At 48.9% G+C, this 20,367-nt stretch overlaps 1 long non-coding RNA gene across 2 annotated transcripts; it reads right to left on the bottom strand.

The window, feature by feature from the left end:
* Positions 1–17,411: 17,411 nt before the first annotated feature.
* LOC119865830 lies at positions 17,412–20,145 on the bottom strand. 2 transcript variants are annotated; one of them, XR_005378194.1, is made up of 3 exons: positions 20,027–20,145; positions 19,432–19,549; positions 17,412–19,106 (listed from the first exon to the last, which is right to left on the bottom strand). It is a non-coding gene; the product is annotated as an uncharacterized LOC119865830 (long non-coding RNA). The 2 variants fall into 2 exon arrangements; XR_005378193.1 differs by lacking the exon at positions 17,412–19,106 and having other exon boundaries at positions 19,149–19,549.
* Positions 20,146–20,367: the final 222 nt, after the last annotated feature.

The following is a 20,367-nucleotide window of genomic DNA, read 5'->3' as shown; positions in this document are numbered from 1 at the left end:
TGACCCCCGCCTTACCTCCAAACAGTCTGCCCAGAGCAAAACCACATTGCCAACGTTGGCTGTCAGGAGCGTGTCTCGCTCCAGCCTCTACCGTCCTGGGGGGCACGTTGGCAGGAGGGCAGAGTGGGTGCTGGATGCTGGTCCATCACATGCACCTGCCTCCCTGGGCTTCTTAAGCTGCTTATGCAGCGACCCTCTAAGAATTCAGATACGCCTCAGCCCCACATGTTCCTCTCCTTGAGCAAATCAAAGCAAATCTCTTTTGTGGGGAGTTTCTAAATATCAGAGGGGAGCTGGCTTTGAGATTGTCCTCATGGCTCAGGCCTCGGGGAGAGCTTTGCTCTGGATGTTACCTGTGTAGCTTTTGGTCTTGCACTCCTCTCTAAACTTCTTGTTTGGGGAGGGTAAAGCTGACAGGAAAAGCCACCGCCAGAGAGGGTAGGTAAAAGCATCCCTGGAGATTATGCTGGCTGCTCCGTAGGCCCGCAGGCGAGGACTGGAGAGTTGCAATGTCAGTCCAAGGTAGAGCAAGGGAGGTTGGAGGGATTTGGCCTGGCATCAAAGGCTGGGTTTGCGTTGGGATTCATGGCTGCAGAGGCATTTCTGGGGCTCCGGATGGACTTTGCAATAGTGCAGAGGGGTAGGTGGGGGCCATCGGGCCTCACACAAGTGGGTACTGAGGCCATTGCTGACAGATTTCTCAGGGGCCAGAGCTGCCTTTTTGGAATTCTCCAGACCAGCTTCTGTTCTCTCTCCTCCCACCACATCTCTCTTCCATCTTTCACCGCCCGCACCACCATCCGCCTGTGGGTCCGTGAGAAAAGGATTCACCCTGGCCAGTTCACTCTGTGCCAGGAGCTGTCCAGAGTTCCGGGGTGGCACAGCTTTCGAGGCTCCCCTGTGTCCTGGACACTTCTCCGTGATAAGCAATACTTTTCCTTGAGTGACTTTGACTTTCACGCAGGCAGCCGATACGAAGGTTTGCGGGGCACAACACACTTAGCCCTTGCTGGTCTTCTCTTAAAAGTTGCTGTTCCACCAATTTAATTCCTGTCCCTCCTTTCCAGGGTGTGAGCAGGCACCCCATCTTCCAGCTCCATTGTACTTGAGGGTGACAAGGATAGGCTCACCCACACAACAGAAGAGAGTCGGCCTTGCCCTAGACTAGTTGTCCCACTCTCGGGTGGTGAACTAATGGACGTCAGTGAGACAGGACGGGTAGAGCTGAATCTTTCCAAGTTCATTTGACTGTATATATAGCGTTTGGTGTGGGTTCGCTGGGGTGCGGGTAATGCCCTGAGAAGGGACCATTGGTCCAGCTCCTTCCTTCCCTGAGGCGGCCGCTGCCAGAACTCTGAGCTCTAAGCTCAGGAAGCTGCTGGGGGGCACGGGTTTTAGTGCGGGTGATTCTGGTTTAGCTCTAGACGGGTTGAATTTGAGGTGACGTCACAGAGCAGTGCCCAGGAAGGGACTCTATCTACAAGTCTGCAGCTTGGGACAGGTCTGAGTTAAAGACAGTGACTGGCATTAAAAAGTCACTTTTTTTTTTTTTTTAAATGAAGCGGATCATAACGTTACCATGACAACAGCAAGGAAGGCTCTAGTTTGGGGGGTTGGGTATGGGCGAGTCTGTGACTTCCATTTGATGGTCAATCAGGAGCTGCCTTCTAAGGAAGCAGGCTCCAACCCTGGGTGGGCCATTTGATCAAGCCATTTAACCTCACAATCTGTAAAAGCAGGTAAAACCAAACTTTAAAAGATAAACTGCAGATAGGAGCAATTATTGCTATTAGGATTGATTTTGAACTTTTTAATGGCTCCACTTAACACCAAATGCACTATAAGTGGGTGATAAATATTAAACAGAAAAACGGTCATGGCATGACAATATGCTTTTGGAAGAATATTGCTCAGTGCATCTGCTGCTGTTCTTCCCTTTGGGCTGGCATAGCTCTACCTCTCAGGAATGCTCCGTCAAAAATTCACGGACACTGACGAGTCTGGAAAAGAGAGCTGAGTCATTGCTGGCAGCTTCACTGTTTCAAGTTCTTATCTAGGGAAAAACGATTCATGCAGCCATTATGTTCAAGATGGGGAAGAGAAAGGAAATGAATAATTACGAGGAATTGAAGAGATGCAAATTTCCCTTTGCTCTGGAGCTGCTGGTGGATCAAGATGCCTCTTTACAGAGGATTTTGATCCTGTTTAATTTGCTTTACTTTCAAGTGAAGAAAGAAAAGGATGTTGGAGGACAGGAAAACATAAAGAGGCAAACAAAAGGAATAAGAGGAAGAGAAAAAAAAAACTTCTTGCTACAGAAAAGGCAAGTTACTGCTATTCCTTCAGCAGAATAAAACTGCAAGAAAGATTCATAATCCTTTATGGGAACTCCAGTAGCCACAAGGGAAGTGTGTCCTTGGGTCCCCTGCATGTGACTTCTCTCACTCCACCTTTGTGTCCACTCCCTAGCACCACCTCACCCAAGCCCATCTTAGGACTGTTTGGCAAATGACCATCAACTAATCATACAAGTCCCTTATCATTGGCTAAAAGCCCGTAAGTAAAAAAAAGTTCCCTTTTCTCTTTCACTGCCTTGCTCTGGGCCAGGCATCACGCTGGGCACTTTTGCATGTGTGCTTCAGGCATCCACTTCAAGCCTGTGCAGGGCCTCCCCAGGACAGAGAACAGTCTGACTTGCCTATGGGAGCCAAGGGGTGCCCGCAAGGAGACTGCTTAGGGGGGACCTCTGGGAAGTGTTCCCTAACCTCAAGGTGCCTGGTACCCTACGACAGAGCACCCTGCACTCCTTATGAGAACACTTACCATGCTGTCCCCCACCAGCCTGTGAGCTCCATGGGGCCAAGGACTGCCCTGATTTTCTTCACCATTGTATCCCCAGGGCAGAGCACAATGCCTGGTAAGTAGTAGGTACTGGGGCTGTAGTGGTTGGATTAAGTGAATGAATGGGTTAGAGTGGGAGAGGAAGAGTGTGTTCTAAGAACCACTGGGATCTATCACCTGTCATCTTCCTGCCCACCCTGAACGTAGCCTCAGTAAAAGAGAGTATAATGAAATAGCCAGTGGGCACAGAAAGAACTGCCCCTTACAATCCAGAGGATGGCCTCAACAGTGGGGCCAGCCACTTCAGCAGCCATGGGAGGTGGCACCCATGTTCTCGTCAACATTGGATCTTTGGGTTTCTTCTGGGGCTTCAGTTCTGTGCGTCCTTGAGGCTTTGGGGCAACAGTGGCCTTATCTTCCCATCTCCCCAAAGTAGGCCAAAGCAGAGGGGAAGGGATGGCCAACACCAAGCCATAACTGGGTGCTGTTCATGAGGACATGTGGGTCTCTGCTAGGGCATGACTAGAGTTAGCCAGAAAAGCACTTGTTGGGGAGGGAAGGTCCACATGATCATGCCAAGGGTTACTGTTTTGGGGGACACTGAAAATAAGGCTTAGCTGGCATGGCCTGGAGAAACCCAGACTTAACATAATTATTTCTAATTTGTCATCCACCTTTCAAGGTTGGTTCTCTTTATTAGTCTCACTTTGCTGGAGAGGAAATGGAGCCGAGAAGGCTAGGTTGTTCGTCCTGGGTCACAAGGCTGATGATGCCAGACTCAGGGTCTGGTCCCCCACTGGCTGCCTCTGTCTGTGATGCTGATTCTTTTGACCTCATGGCCCCCAAAGAAGACCTGGTGTGGGGGAGACATATGGGAAGCAGAAGAGCCCACCCAGGAGGCAACCACCCAGCTGAGGGATGTGTCCTGGAAAGATTATACCATCCTCGCCGAGTGTCTGAAAAGCAGATGCCGTTGGCTTGCCCTGGTGTTGTAGCCTCTGGGCAAAGTCTTGTCAGAAGAGAGTATTTTGCAACCAGGAAGGCGAGATAAGTCATGCATCTTGTGTGCCAAAGAAGATTTGTGCCAGCTCTTCCCTTGCACAGAAACGGGAAAGCAGAGGAATGATTTGAGTAATAAGTGCATGGCTTCAGGTATTACAAACAGAAGCAATAAAACGGATGCTTGGAGGAGTTATCAGGGCACAAAGAGGCAGAAATCCAATTTAGGAGATGATGTCAAATGGAATAAATCCAAAGTAATTGGCGTGCTGAGCATTAACCACCATAAAGGGAAACCATAACATATCTTGGTTAGAAAATATGCGGACGATAAACACAAGCTGACTTACCGGCTGGGGAAATAATTATTATTTTCCAGAGAGGGCTATAGTCAAGGCCTGTGCCTTCAGTGTAATGCATCTAATAAATATTTGCCGAGAGTCCTCTGGTTTTGCGTGTTCTCGATGCTTCGGCTGTGCCCGAGCTCCCAGGCGCCACTGGGCCGTTTGACACCCAGGCTCACGCTCATACTGTTCAGCTTGAGAAAGCAAATAGGGTCAATGGTGTTGAGGGGCAGGGGTGAACCAGACATCTCTCAGGGAGAGATGTGGATTCGGGAGGCGTGACTCCAGCCTTTCGAGGACGGTGTCACGGAGAGGTCGCCCCTGGTTGAACACTGGGTTGAACAGAGGAAAGCTGGAGTCATGGCAAGAGAATCCCAAACCCCAGTTTCCTGTTTGATAATAATCGAAAAGAAACCACCTTACAGATCTGCTTAAAACCTCATCGTGTTCCACTTAAGATGTTATGTTCTAGGTTGAAAGAGATTTTGTGATGCACGGTTCTTGTCAGCTGTGAGTGGGCGCCGTCCAGAACAGCCTCATCCCAGCTGTGGACCGAACATTTGGAGACAGGAGCTAGTGAGGAAGGTGCCCACGGGCGAGAGGAACAGCTCCCGTCTGGAGTGCTGTGAAGTGCTCTGCTAAGAGCTTTTTGCACACTGTCCCCGTGTGGGAGGTTATGATTACGTTAGTCTGACAGGTGGTGCTGAGGCTCAGAGAGGTTAGTAACTTGCTCAAGGTGGCACAGCCAACAGTTCATAGAGCTGGGATGAGACTGATCGCTCCACGCAGGGATTTCCTCTCCCAGGCGGGGAGGCTTCAAAGCTAGGTAACTAGGGAAACAGGTCTTGTGTGTGCTAGTTAAGACCACATCCAGTTCTGGAGTTTTCTTCTTTTTGGTGCTCTGCTTCTTCCCAGAGATGGAAATACCGCAGATGTTCCCTGTGATTTCCGGGACTCAACGAGCATCCATTGGACAAAGTGGGGGTTGGCCTAGGGGGAGGCCAGAGGGGCAGGAAGGGGGCACTTCAGTCCAGGAGGGCGGCGCAGACACGTCACTACAGCCGTGGGCTAATCCAATAATCCTCCTGACAACCCCCGGCTTCCAGTCTCGCCCCGGTGATGATCCTCCGAAGCCCACCACCGGATTGTTTCCCCAAGGCTGGTTTGCATCACGTCGCTCCCTGCTCCAGCCCTTCCATGGCTTAAGATGATTGGTGGCCAAGGCCCTCCGCCACCTGAGAGCCACGCACCACTGGGCCCATTACCTGACCCTCCTGCCTGGGTAACCTCTCCTTGAACCAACCAGGCTTCTGTGGGCTCAGCCCAGGTGGGACACTCAAAGCTTCAGAGGCCACAGCACTAAGGTGGGAGGTGGCAGAGGGGATGACAACAGCGGCCAATGCCAGCAGCTGCTCAAAGGCATTTCTGCCCGGGGAGGGGAGGCTGTTCCAGGGTTCGTCCTGTCCAGGTGGGGAGGGTCTCCCTCCCCACACGCTCTTCTCCCCTGATCCTTTCCCTCTTGCTTCTTCTGCACTCACCTCCCAGGGGGACTTCCTATAATACTCCAGGAAAAAACCTCCCCTTCTGCCATACGCAAAAACACATCTGCCCAAAGCCAGATTCGTCTTGCTTTTCCAAATCAATCCTCCCTTATAATTTCCTATCTCCAGGGACAGTCCTGCTATCCTTCCAGGCACCAAGATCTAAATCATACATTTCTCCCTGCCTTGCCTCCCCCTCAAACCTGATACTCACAGATCATCGAACCGCAGACTATCGCAGTTGGAAGGGACTTCGGATATCACTTGATCTACCCACCCGCCGACCCAGGAATCTCCTTTGTGACAGCTCTCACTGGTGGTCTTCCAGATTATTTTCCATTCTACTTGAACTGCTCAAGAATTCTCCTTTATATTGGTTAAACAGAAATCTGCCTTCCTGGACCCTTCCTGTTTCTCCCCATTTTAGCTACACACAAGGGGGCTTGTCCTTCTTTTAAGTGCACCCCTGTCATCTTCTTCAATTTCCTGCTTACACACCCCTTAAGTATTTTTTAGATGATGTTCCCATGACTATGACCGAGTTGGTTGCTCTTTTAACCTTTATGGGCCTTGCCAAAGCATAAACTTGAATTCAATTAAGTTCTGCTCAAAAAACATTCCTGAAGTCTTCTAAGAGAGTAGTATGGCGTGATAATGATAATGTGAGCATGGATCCTGAGTGAAGCTGCCTGTGGTCAAGTTCTGTCTCTACCACTTACTGGCTATGCGATGCTGGCCTTCTGTCTTCTCATCTGAGACCATAGATCCCAATAGTACTTACCATGTAGGGTTGTTATGAGGCTTGTATCAGGTAGCAGATGTAAAATTGCTGAGAACAGTGGTAATACCTAGTAACATTCAACAGATGTTTGCTTTTTTTTTTTTTTAAAGATGTATTTGTTTTGAGAGGGAGAGAGAGAGAGAGAGAGAATGAGCAGGGAAAGGGGCAGAGGAAGGAGAGAGAAAATCCTGGAGCAGATTCTGGGCTAAGCTTGGAGCCCAATGAGGAGCTCGATCCCAGGACTCTGAGATCGTGACCTGAGCCCAAATCAAGAGTCAATGGCTTTACTACCTCAGCCACTCAGGTGCCCCTGTTTGCTCTTTTTTTGTTAAAAAATATGTGATTTGAAAGGTGATGATTATTGAAACTGCAGCATTGATGAACCCTGAGGACATTAACTGATTGAAATGAGCCAGTCACAAAAAAAGCAAAGATTATATGATTCCACTTACAGAGACAGAAAGTTGGAGGGTGATCTGGGCTGCGGGGATGTTTAGGGGCAGGGGAATAGACAACTATTGTTTAATGGGGACAGAGTTTCAGGGTTTTTTTAAAAAAAGATTTTATTTATTTATTCATGAGAGACACAGAGAAAGAGAGAAAGATGCAAAGACTCAGGCAGTGGGAGAGGCAGGCTTCCTGCGGGGCACCTGATACAGGACTCAATCCCAGGAGGCTAGGATCACACCCTGAGCCGAAGGCAGATGCTCAACCACTGAGCCACCCCACCCAGGTGCCCCCAGAGTTTCAGTTTTGCAAGATGCAAAGAGTTGTGGATTATAGTGATAGTTGCACAACAATGTGGATGTACGTACTGCCCCTGGACTATGCTTAAGGCGGTAAGCTTTGTATTATGTGCCTTTTACCATAATTTTAAAAATTTAATTATTAATTAACAAATCTAACTAATACAATTAATTAATTAAATGGATACACCTAATGAATACCCGGGGATGCAAAAACAAGAGTTCCTGCCATTACTGAGCTCTCAGTAAAGAGGAGAAATACACATGTAAACCAAAAGTTTCAAGGAATGAGAGGTGGAAATGCACCCAAGCTATGGTGGTTCAGCAGACAATGTGGTTAACACGTGTGTGTGTGTGTGTGTGTGTGTGTGTGCACATGTGTCTGATGGGGCCAAATGCGTCTCTTGTTCTGGACATTACCCTGCCACCCAAGGAGTACATTAGCCAATTTATTAGCCTGCGTCCAGTTGTACTGTCTTAGAAAACCTGGTTTGTCCTTGTTTTCACATGACAGAGTCGATTTCCTGGGCTCTGGGGTCAGAGTGTCTGGGTTCAAATCAGTGACTTTGGACGACTCCCATCTGTGAGCCTCACATTCCTCCCCTATACTGGGGCCGCTCACAACACTTGACTTATAGAGTCATAAAGTTAAAAAGAGGTAATGTTTCCAAAGCGTTGGCAATGTGCTGGGCATGTTAATGGCTCAAATCAGGCCCGCTTCTTCTCCATCACCTAAATTACTCTTACGGATAATTCTTCCTCCGGCACCGAGTCTGTGCCCAATCCTCTCACCTCTTGAACCCCCACCTCCTAACATGTGTGCTCCTGCAAGGCTTTCATCGGGAGCTAGAAGGGCTGATTTCATTAATCTTCCCATTTTCCCACTCGCTCCCTCTCTTGAGGACACACTGGCTGACTGATCTCTGTGCTGGTGCGGAGGGGACCTCAGGACACAAAGTGATATGAAATGGGGGGATAATCAAGGATTCGTGTGCTTTGGAAAGAAATGGTAAAAGCAAGCCTGCGTTGATATTTGAGAGGGACAAGCTTCCCCAACTCTCCTTCCCTCTGGGGAGAGACTGTGGGTGGCTCCATTTCCGCAGGCTCCGTGCCCCACTTTTGTGAGTCTACAGCCCCGCCTGGTGGTGCCACACACACAGTCATGGATCTCGTCCTAGCCCAGACCATCCTTGTCCTCTCAATTACCAGAATCTGCCCACAATTTCAAAACTAGACACAATATCAATTTTTCTTTCCTTAGCACAAACTATTACCACTGAAAAACTATATTCAGTCCTGTCCTGATGAGATGTTCATCTTGAGGAAAGCATTCTTTTCTGAAAGGGAAATTCCACTTGAGCAACATAGATCTGATACATCTACTCTTCTGTATTGTGAATTGTGGGGAAGTGTCCATTTCTTTTTTATTAAAAAAAAAAAGATCACCTTTCAGGATGATATCCATACAGGCAGCCTTCTGCTTGCAGGTCATCTCCTGCCTCCTCTTCGTGCCTCACAGCAGACACACTGCAGGCGCGCTCTCCCTCAGCCTCCCACCTCAGGTCTGTGCACCTGCTGGCTCTCCTGGGAATGGTCTTCCCTGCCTGCCTGGCTCCTCAGGGTCATTCTGAGCTGCACTCAAATGCCACCAATCTAAGGGAGCCCTTTCAACGATAAAATTATCACAAAATATTAATCTCCCTTCTAACATCAGGAAGTATCTTTAAAAAAATATTTTATTTATTTATTCATGAGAGACACACAGAGAGAGGCAGAGACATAGGCAGAGGGAGAAGCAGGCTCCCTGTGGGGAGCCCGATACGGGACTCGATCCCAGGACCCCGGAGTCATGACCTGAACCGAAGGCAGATGCTCAACCACTGAGCCCCCCAGACGTCCCAGGAAGTATCCTTTCCTGCTTATTTACGTGTCTCTCTCCCAACTGCATGCAATGTGAGCATCATTTACATTCCCCATTTACATTGCTAGTCTTATTCTCAGCTTTACTGGCAACACAGAGTGCCAAGGAGTAGAGGTGCTCCACAACTACGCATTGAACGAATCAACTTAATCTTTTAAAGCTGGACTCCTCTGCTAGCTCAGCACTCTTCCTGCCCTGTGCTGGCCCAAGGACCAGGGCACAAGAGGAATGACAAAAAAAAATGCATTTGATCTCCCTTAAACAGCTATTTTTCAGAGAGCTGTGAGAACACCGAGTATGTGGATTGGTAGATCTCTTAAAAGATCATGGAATTCACTATCAACTCACTGAGCAGATCATTCTGGATCAATGAGGCCAGGTCTTGGTTCTGCTGGGAGGAGATTCACATCCTTTTTCAATCACCTTTTCCAAGTGTACCAGCCACCCCTGGGCCTTTCTTGTCTCTAAAACAGAGGGGACACACGTGTGTGTGTGTGTGTGTGTGTGTGTGTGTGTGTGTGTGTGTGTGTGTGGTGTGTGTGTGCCTAACAAAATATCCTTTCTCCCCTCCCCCTGCACAGAGGGTGTGGCATGACAGGGCACACACCCCAGCGCACACACGGACACATTTAATCTCTGAGAACTTGCTTCCAGTAACAGCGACTGCCAGCAGATGTCACCATTCCACAAGATTTGAAGTTCCAGGACCCGCCTGCAAACCTGGGGGTAGGGGTGGGGCTGGGGAGGATGCCTGGAAGAGGCAGGTCCTAAGGCAAAGGGCTGAGGGAGGCTCTCCTTAGGGTCATTCATTTCCTGGTGTTTACAGAAGGACAGCAAACATCTAGTCAGCTAACTTCCTGACAGTCAGGATTCATTTTCCAGTTAGTTAGCTTAGTAATTATTCTTTTTATTTTCTTTTACTTTGATTTTGTATTTGAGTGGGCTTGTCTTTGTTTTCTTTGCGGGGGGAGTGTGGGGGGAGGGGAGTCCCATTTTTTCCACTGGAGGCAACACCGAAGGGTGCCAGGCGCTGACTGGGGAGCCACCTGGGGCTGGGACATTCCCCGGAGCCCCACCGGACAAGATGGATGGGGGTCAGAGGGCCCTTCCTGCCTGTAGGTCTGTCCTGGAGCCCTGGGTGACATTGACCCCTGCCCTCCCTGTCACTGATGCTCTCTGGTCACATGCAAAGTCTTCTCTGAGGAATCGTTTCCTGCCTCCCACAGAGTTCTTCCTTCCTTGGTGCAGGTTCATTGCAATGGAAAGAGGGCTGGTTACCAAGAGCAAGGCCTTGCCTACGGCCTGATGGGCCTCCAGGCCCTCATGGCTGATGATTTGTCTTGTGTGTCTGACAATTTAGAGAACATACAGGTCAGGATAAAATGTCCTAGGGAGACTTAGGCCTGGGTGCTGTGGGTGCAGCCTATTCTCAGCCCCTTCTGTGGGCCAGTGGAGAGAGGATGGATCTGCCGCACATGTTGGTCCCCAACAACCTGTGTGTTAAACCATCTCAGAAGCCCCCGACACTCCCCAAGGATGTCCTGGCTTCCGGCCCCATCCTGAACAGTAGAGTTGACATCTGCCTCCATCCTGCATATGCCATGAGAGGAGTCCCTGCAGGCAGCTCTCTGGGGGCCGAGGTTTCTGGATCCCTGACTCTTCAGCTCCATCCTAGGAGGTCAGATCTTCATGCCCTCGATAAATGTACACTGGGTGGTGGTGGTGCCACCTAATGAAGTTCACCAAAGGTCAGCAGCACCAGGGTAGCCTCATCCCAGTGACCTCATCATGGGGCCATGACAGGTGTACTTGGCTAGGCTTCCAAGGGGTGGCCCCTGCTCTCCAACCCTGTCCAGCCCTGCCATCTGTGAACTGCTTCCTCACCTCCCCTGAGGTAATGAATGGATGCTGGAGGAAGCATCTCCTAGGAGACATTCCCTAGACTCTGCCATCTTCAGGAGCTCATTTTTCTAGCTTATAATGCTCCCAGGATTTAACTTTAAAACAATCCACCCCCTCCAAAGACAATACACTGTTATAATCTACAACTCTCAAAGGTAGAGCAGTGAACCATCTGCTCAAGATCGTAGAATCATCCATATTTAAGAATGGACCAGATTTCTTATGCTTCCTGACAGAGCAAGGCAGCTTTGAGCCTGGAGGGAAGTCATTCCTGGCTTAGTTTCCTTTCAAATGGTCTCTGAGGGGCAGAGACATTGAGAGGTCCTTGAAGAAAGGAGCAGGACAATTTCTGACTTATTTTGTGGACGAATGCCAGTGAGGGTCTTCCTTGTTGTCAACACAGCTTTCCCGTTGCTTCCGTTCCAGCCCTGGGCCCATCCCCACCCACACAGCCCATGGTATGCATGGCTTGAGGGGACCTGCGGTGGATGCCAAGGAGAGAAGCTTACAGAGAAAACATCTGTATCCCTGAATTACTGACAACACATGTCCCTAACCAGAGAAATAAGTTTTGCTTGGCACAAAGTATATGTTAAATGGATGGAAGGGAAAGGATAGAAGGAGAGAAGGAGGGAGAGGGGAGGGAGGCAGAGCCAGACATGGATGTGAGGGATGAGGGTAATTCTCTATCTCCCAGCTTAGAATGTGATCCTCTGTAAGAAGGTCCTTTTCATTTCATGTTGAATTCTACAATTTTGAAATTCAAAAGGGCCCCTAGATAATAGAGTTTAGAAAAGGAAACTGAATCCCTGAGAGAGGAAGCGACATCTAAGCTCCTGTTCTTTCCTTGGAAACTTACACATAAATGAACTTATTCATGTTTTGTACTTTTGGTAAAAAGGAAAAATTAAAGTTAAGATCTTTAAACCATTTGGGCCAATAAGGTTAAGAGTGTGGCACAAGTTCTAAGACCTTCAATTCTAACAACTAAGGGTTTCTCTTACAGTTGTTACAGTGTAAAAAGTCTCTTAAAAGTGTCCTAAGCCTGGGTAGCTCAGCGGTTGAGCACCTGCCTTTGGCCTGGGGCATGATCCTGGAGTCCCAGGATCGAGTCCGCATCAGGCTCCCTGCGTGGAGCCTGCTTCTCCCTCTGCCTGTGTCTCTGCCTCTGTGTGTGTGTGTGTGTGTCTCATGAATAAATAAATAAATAAATAAATAATATATTTTTAAAAAGTGTCCTGGATGCCTAAGGTCCTTTCTATTCTATTCTTCCAAGTTAGTGGGACTAAAGTTGGAGGCCCTTAGAGGCCCTTCTGGGGCCCATCCCGGCTGCCTGCCTCAAATTGGGCACATCTCAGCTCATTCCTGCCCAGATTCACATCCAAGCTCTGCATGGTCAGATCTTGGGCTTTGTGCTTCTGTTAACATGGTGTAAAATGCTTTTGTTTTGTTACTATGCACGAGATTGTTCTCTGGACAAATTCAAGTTGAATGTAGACTCTGGGCCAGGCCTGGGCTGGTCAGTGGGGCACATGTGAGATCCCTGCACTCACACCAAGCTTTCTGCCCTCCTAGAGGCCACAGCAGGGAAATCACAAAAGGGACAGGGTCAACGGAGGTGACAGTCAGGTCTCTCCCCTGACAAGTTTCTGAAATTAAATTGCTGGGCCCTCAGCATAGGACTTGAAATCTTTCCCTCTGGCTTCACCCCAAGTTTCCAACGGGTCCTCCTGCTTCCCAGAGTGATCTAGTGCCTGGATTGTTCTCTCCGTCCCATCAGCTGTCTCACACTTTTGTGACTCTTGATTTCAGCTCAGGTCATGATCATCAGGCCATGAGATCGAGCCCTGAGCTGGGCTCTGCACTCAGCACAGAGTCTGCTTGAGATTCTCTCTTTCCCTCTCCCTCTGCCAACCCTCACAAAAAACAAAAAGCAAAAATCAAAAAGGGCATGATACTTGGTGTTGGTTGCCCACTTCCCCGCTTGTTACCATGGATACTGGGCAGATGCTCTCTGCTCTTTGAGTCTCAGTTCGCTCATCTAGAATATGGGTCAATCCCTCTGTGATGGGGATTGACCGAGAAAGCGCATGAAGTGTCTAGAATGCAGAAAACACTGGTCAGGGGATCCCTGGGTAGCTCAGCGGTTTAGCACCTGCCTTTGGCCCAGGGCGCGATCCTGGGGTCCCGGGATTGAGTTCCACGTCCGGCTTCCGGCATGGAGCCTGCTTCTCCCTCCTCCTGTGTCTCTGCCTCTCTCTCTCTCTCTATGTCTATCATAAATAAATAAATAAATAAATAAATCTAAAAAGAAAGAAAGAAAGAAAGAAAGAAAGAAAGAAAGAAAGAAAGAAAGAAAGAAATAAAGAAAGAAAGAAAGAAGAAAACACTGGTCAAATTCCCTTCTTTTCCCTAGGAGCCCTGAATGAAGGGAGCAGGGAGCCGGGGTTCAAGTAAGAGTTCTGCAAATCCCTGCATCTCTATGGGCCTTAGTCTCATACCCATTCAGAAGTGTAAGCTGCTGGGCCACCTGGGTGGCTCAGTCAGTTAAGCATCTCATGCTTGATTTTGGCTCAGGTCTTGAACTCAGGGTCATGATTTCAAGCTCCACATTGGGCTCCATGCTCGGCATGGAACCTACTTTAAGAAAAAGTGTAAGTTGCCATCTTCTATGAATCTGGGATTGATTTTGTCTACATATCTTGCTGACTTCCCCATCTGACTTCATAAAAGGACCTCAGGTGAGTCTGCACGACCAGGTCTTCTGATTGCCCCTGTGGTTGAGCCATCTGCTCATCATCCTTCTTAGGGTTTGACAAAGATAAAGACAATGATGCTAGACTATAGTGGACAGGGTGCAGAAAACTGAGCAGCATTTGCCTCTTCCAGGTTCCAACACATCTTCTGCTCCCCATTACCTGTCAGGATTTCTGACAGGACCTTGAAATAACCCATGTGCTCTTGACGTAGGGTGGGATGGGCCCTCTTCCCTTGCTCCAGCTCCTTCTGTGTCATGTTTGTCCCATCCTAGTCCCTTGAGTTCATTTTGCCCTTGCAAAAAGAAAAGGAAGCAAAAGAGTCTGTCTTTTTTCTGAAGTTCAACAATTTCAACATTTTCCCAAATCTTCGTCTTCTCATTCAGTAGGTTCCTTATGAATTTCTAATTCTACTTTGGTACACCTGGAGGGAGTGAATATCCCAAAACCCAGTGAGAAAATTAGAGTATGAGAGGAGATTGATGGCGGATAGGAAGGAGTTTGCACAGAACACCTCACAGAGAGGATAGGAGCAGGGACCATTTGATTCTAATGGCTGTGACTGGTGCCCAAGGTGGACTCCAAGCTGGGAATGACATGGGGAGGGTGACCTGCAAACAGGAGCAGCCTCAGTGAATATCCTCTGTAGACAGTGGCCAATGACTGTTGAATTAATGGGTCACAAAAGCTATGCCCTGGCAGTCTTGACTCATTGGTGAGGAAGCATGGCTTTGTTCTTGGAAGTGTATGTATTCTTTTGAAATTCCTTTTTTATTATTATTATCTCTATACCCAATGTGGGGCTCAAACTTACAACCCCGAGATCAGGAGTCACATGCTCTACCGACTCAGCCAGCCAGGTGCCCCTCTTCTGAAATTTCTGATGTTAGGCCTGCATATGTAGTTGTGCAACTGGACGTTGTAGACAACTTAGCTCTGATGGGTTCCATGTTCAGAATTTGAGCTCATAATTGGACTAGGTCCAGAGAAAATATTTTTTTTTCTGAAATAGGAAATTTGTTATGATGAAATCTTCAATTCACAATTACTATAATAGAAGCTCAAAACGATCAATTTACTCTAAGTTATATCCCAGGAGGCCCCAAAGGTTGAGTCCCAGTCCCAAAGGTTGAGCTCTTACCACTGGCCATCTCTCACACATGCCCCCTACAGCTTACCTTACAGACCTTTTCTCAGGATATTCGATCTAATAGTTTTGGAAGGACTGCACACAGGGGAAGAGGGTTCGGAATTCGCAGTTTGCTTTTTAAGCACGTGCATTTTTTTCCTGGGTCACCATCAGTATGCAGACAGCGGCAGACTCCCCCCACTTGTTGCACTGGTCTCGCCACAGGAATGTTGGTTCAGACTCCTCTTTCTCTCTACAAAACTGCTGCAGGTCCCTGACTCATCCAGAGTGACAAGCAAATCGTGGCGATTCGGCATTCAATCTCCTGAACCCATAGGATCAATCCCAGTAGGGGCAAACATTTCACATTTCATTGCCAACCCCTCCGGGACTTTCATCTCTACTGCAAGGAATCTGACATTTCCCAAAATCCAAAAATCAGTTGGAACAGAGCCGTCTCTGTCCAGTGGATTATTAATGGGCCCGGAGCTGACTAATCATGTTTGCATAACCTTTCAATAAACAACTTCAACAACAGCTCGGGTGAAAAAGCAAGCACACAGCCCACCCAATGAGGATGATTTCAAGTATTGATTTCATCACCTTCTCCACCCCCGCCCCCATTTTTTAAACAAATTTAAGTATCACACCGGGGTAGCTGATCATTGCCAGACTCCCGAGTCACCGGAGTCACCAGGTCCTGACTAAATTTTGCTGGAATAGCACATCGCCTCCTTTCATTGAAATAACTCCGCTGAGCTTTTCTGAGGTCAGGGATATAAAGGGCTGAACCCCGGGGACGGGCAGGGAGGAAAGGCACACCTGGTTGGACCCAGATGTCCAGGTAGCTCTCCCCGAGTGATTGCTTCTCAGCTCCTTGGGGTGGTATAGCATGGACCCCGGATCCCAGTAGGAATGGTGGGGTCCTCCCAGAGCACTGGGAACAGGAAACATTCCCTCCTGGGGGGGTGGGGGGAGCAGGCCCAGACCGCCTCTCTAGCTGGAGAGATTTCACCGTCGCTATGAAACTCCTTTCTGTTTTAAACTCTGTCCTGTGAGTGCGGAAAGGTAAGAACCATGGGAGCTATGTCAGAGGACCCCCGTTTTATCAGTTACACCCCTGGCTGTGCCGCTCTGCTGACTTAAAACATTCCTGGTCCCTCCCCATTGTGACAGAAGCAGTGACTGCTCAGAGACACGTAGACACGGAGACAAAGATTCTCTTGTGTCTTTTCATTGTTTCAAAATCTGATGTTTCATCCTGAAGTAACTAATTATGCAACACCCCCTCGTCCGCCTCCCTTCCATCTGTTGGAATGATTAATAAAACCTGCTTTGCTTATTCTTTTTTTTAAAAAAAGGTTCTGAGGGGATCTCTGGGTGGCTCAGCGGTTTAGCCCCAGCCTTTGGCCCAGGGCGTGATCCACGAGTCCCGGGATCGAGTCCTGTGTCGGGCTTCCCGGCAAGGAGCCTGCCTCTCCCTCCTCCTGTGTCTCTGCCTCTCTCTCTCTCTCTCTCTCTCTCTATGTCTATCATAAATAAATAAATCTTTAAAAAAATAAAAAATAAAAAAAGGTTTTGATTTATTCATTTAACAGATAGAGAGAGTGAGACAGAGAGCACAAGCAGGGGGAGAGGCATAGGGAGAGGGAGAAGCAGGTTCCCCACTGAGCAGGGAGCCTAAGACAGGGCGCTCCATCCCAGGACCCTGAGATCATGACCTGAGCCACAGGCCGATGCTTAACTGACTGGGCCACCAGGTACCCTGCTTTGCTTATTTTTTTTTCCCCCTTTCAGGTGTTTTTTTTTTATCTCCTGTCTGACTATATTGTCATCCTATGCTTGGGACTGAGGATGATCTCTAAGGTCTACACAACACCTTCCAAATCATGGCAGTAGATATGGCAGAAGGGCAGGGGTATCAATGTAAGTTTGTTTATTCATTCAACAAACATTCACTGAGGGCCTGCATATCACCGTGCCACTCACCCCAATTCAACCACAGGTAAGTCTAGTTTAGCTCCCTAGGGCCACACGGTCTAACTCCCAAGGGCCCCAGAGCCACAGCTGCCTCACCTGTAACCATGGAGATAACGATGCCTGTGGATTTCCATGAGGATTTAAGTGGATGACGTTACAGGCCAGCATTTGGCAATAACTGCTTAATAATGTTTTGTTCCTTCTTTTTCCTTTGGCCCAAACACGAAGGAGGCAGTTTAGAATATAACGTGATCTTTGAAACCTCCATTTGTTAGTCAAATGAACCCTGTGGAGACACAGTCACTCTCCTATACTTATCGCTGTGTAAAAAGCAAGGCCTCTGACCCTGCTTCATATCTTTAAAAAGTTTACTTTACTTGGGCAAACACTAGGTATCAAAGAAACAAATAAGAGAAACACAAAAGTTCAGTTATTCCAGGTGGGAGTTCATTAGACCAAAGTCATCAAATAGAGTCTCAAGTATCAAATTTTAGGATGACACAGTGGGAGCAGTCTTGGATTAGGGACCAGGAGGCCTGGTTCTGACCCCAGTCAGGGTCATCGCTCACCTAGCTAAAGCATGTGGCTTTGGACTTAACCTCTCTGGCTTGGACCAAATGTCCCTGTATCTGAACAAGGAGGAGCTAGGCCCCGGGTTATCTGGGAGCCGCCCCTCCCTTCTCCCGCTCCCCCTCCCTCCTTCCATCCTGAGACATCCCCTGAGCCCCTCCTCCATGTCAGTCCCTGCAGTGGACCTGGGGGCTGAGATCGAGAAGGAATACCCCATGCCCTGATGGAGCTCACAGGAAGACAGCGCCCTTGTCTCTGCTCCGGTTGTGAATGAAGCTCCCACAACGACATAGATGTTCTGTGAACTCCAAATAGGGATCACTGTTAGTATTTGTCTTAATCACCTTCGGTGCAATTCTAGAAAGGTGGCAGTGGAGGAGATTTAGATCACCAGAATGGGTTTTATCGGGGGGAATGAATCATGACAGAAGCAGCCCGGGGTTGTCAGAACTAACCACATGACTGGGGAGATCCAATGATTTCCTCATCTACTTTCTGATAACAAATGAGGTCTTTAAAAACGTATCTCAAAAAAAAAAAAAGAAAGGTCTCAAGTAACTTCTTAGTCTTATACTGTAAGAAGCAACATCACTCAATACCCAGAGTGTAGATTGAGACAACAGCCTTATTCTTTTTATCATGATTGTTGTGGTTAAATATACATAAGACGAAACCTACCATTTTAGTCACTTTTAAGCGAACAGTTCAGTGGCATTAAGTACATTCCCACTGTTGTGCAACCATCACCACCATCCATCTCCAGGACTTGACCATCGACCCCAACTGAAACTGTCCCCATGAAACCAAATCCCCATCCCCTGTTCCCAGCTCCTGGCAACCCCCACCCCATCCCGCATCACCGGTCCTGCTCTCCGTCTCTCGGAATCTGACTGCTCCAGGGCCTCCTATAAGTGGAATCACATAGCATTTGCACCTTGTGAGTCTTTCTGCAGCAGGTGGGAAGGAGGGCAGAGGTTCACTGTGGTCAGAGCCCTGGGGAGGAAGTGCCTGGGAAGGGATCACTGTGTGAAGGTCACCGCACCTACCTTCCCCTGACAGAGTACTCCCAGGGGACAGCCTCAGGGAGTGCCCGCTGTGTTGCCATGACTCTGCTCAGGGGTCACCTCTGCGGTCTTGGAGGAAAGGATGATGGGCAACTCTAGAGCTGGCAAATGCTCTCCTTGCTTACTGGGCCACCATTCAAATCTTCACGCCATTCAAATGTTCCCAGCCCCCTCCCTGGGCCTGTCTCCTCCCAGCACAGCCTTTATTACTGCTTTGCTGGCTAATGCCTACTGGCCCGGGAGGTCCTGGCATAGGTGTCTCTTCCTCCTGAAAGCCCCTTTCCTGCCATGGGGGCCAGCCTACGAGCTCTCACGCTGCCTCAGAGCTAACCTCCGTGGAGTTTCTTACTCTGATAGTCTCTTTGCTGGTCACACCTCCCCTATAGAATACAGGCTCCGTGGGGCAGGGGCCACTGCTTCTTCACTGTGGTATCACCGGAGCCTGGCAATGGTGGCCACCTAGGACAGGGCCCCGAGAAGCAGTGTCCGGGGCCAGCAAGCCACCGTCGGAGGAAGCGCTCTCAGGAGGAATCTGCAGGGAAGGGAGGAAGACTAGGTAAGGTAGATGCTAAGCAAAAATGTGGCTTCAGTTGAAGTCTGGCCTCAGGCTGATCCCACAGAGAGTTCTGGAACGTGAACAGCAGCACAAAGTTGTCCTGTCACATATAAGGGGGCCAGGCTCTCGTAGCTGTACAAGTCAGTGGGGGCAACTTTCTCGTCATTTCCAGGTGATGTGGTGCCCTTCGGTGGAGTTCTCTGGAGAAGGGAGCAGCTGTTTAGCAGCCAACATACAGCTGGGGCACTCGTGGGGCACCACAAGGTTCTACCACAGAGCGGTGTGTTTGTGAAGTGAATACCTGTTGGCAGCAACGCAGAAAACGAAATCAGCTGCTTTCCGTAGCATTCGCCATAGGCCAGCCACCGTGCTCTGCCCACGACTGTCTCCACGGCGACCCTGTGAGGCAGGTGCTGATCCTAGGAATGGAGAGACATGTCAAGCAAGGTGAGGGGACTTGCCCAAGACATACGGCTAGGAGGTGGCAACAGCAAGGCTCAAACCCAGACCTCCTTGCTTCTGTCCCAGGTGACATGCACTCAGTGGAGTCTGAGACAAGCTGGATTAGACACTGCATGTCGAGACCTCTCTCTCCGTCTCTCAATGATTTTTATTTGTGTTATTTCCTCCCACTAGCTTGCTTTTGTGGGATTGGAGCCCATGATGACCCGCAAAGCTGTTAAGCTGGTGGAAACAACACCTTGACCAAAGGCCGCCTCCTCCCAAGTAGCCTCTGCCTTCCCTCTAGCAATGCTCTCCATGAATACTGGAGGCACTGATGACTTCAGATGGATTTTTCTCTTCAGTTCTAGCAGTTGAGTCCTTGACAGCAGTGAACTCAATACTGGGGAGAGAGGACCCCTCACATTCCTGGGACCTCTCCTCTATTTCCTTACTTGGGCCCAGGGAAACATCCATGTCAACACATCCTCGCTGCTTTATCTTGCTTAGGTCCCAGGCCACAGCAGTATTTGTCCAAATTAGAGTCCGTTTACTTTGCAAACCACACTCAAGCTTTCCTAGACACTGAGCAGCTGCTCCCCTGACGTCCCCACCAGAGCCCTTGTTTGCACTGTGTGTTGTCAGCAAACAGACCGCCCCGAACAAGCCGCCGAAGAGCACCTCCCGGCCCCGGGAGCAGCAGGCACACGGAAGGCTCTCCTGGCTTTTCCTTATCAGACGGCTACCTTGGTGCATCGTTTCAAAAACATGTATCAAGAAATAAAGCATTCATACA

Source organism: Canis lupus, chromosome 25, assembly GCF_011100685.1.
Source record: "Canis lupus familiaris isolate Mischka breed German Shepherd chromosome 25, alternate assembly UU_Cfam_GSD_1.0, whole genome shotgun sequence".
NCBI classification, from domain to species: Eukaryota; Metazoa; Chordata; class Mammalia; order Carnivora; family Canidae; genus Canis; species Canis lupus.
The sequence above is the reverse complement of the archived record's forward strand: the minus strand, read 5'-3'. Positions and strand labels throughout refer to the sequence as shown.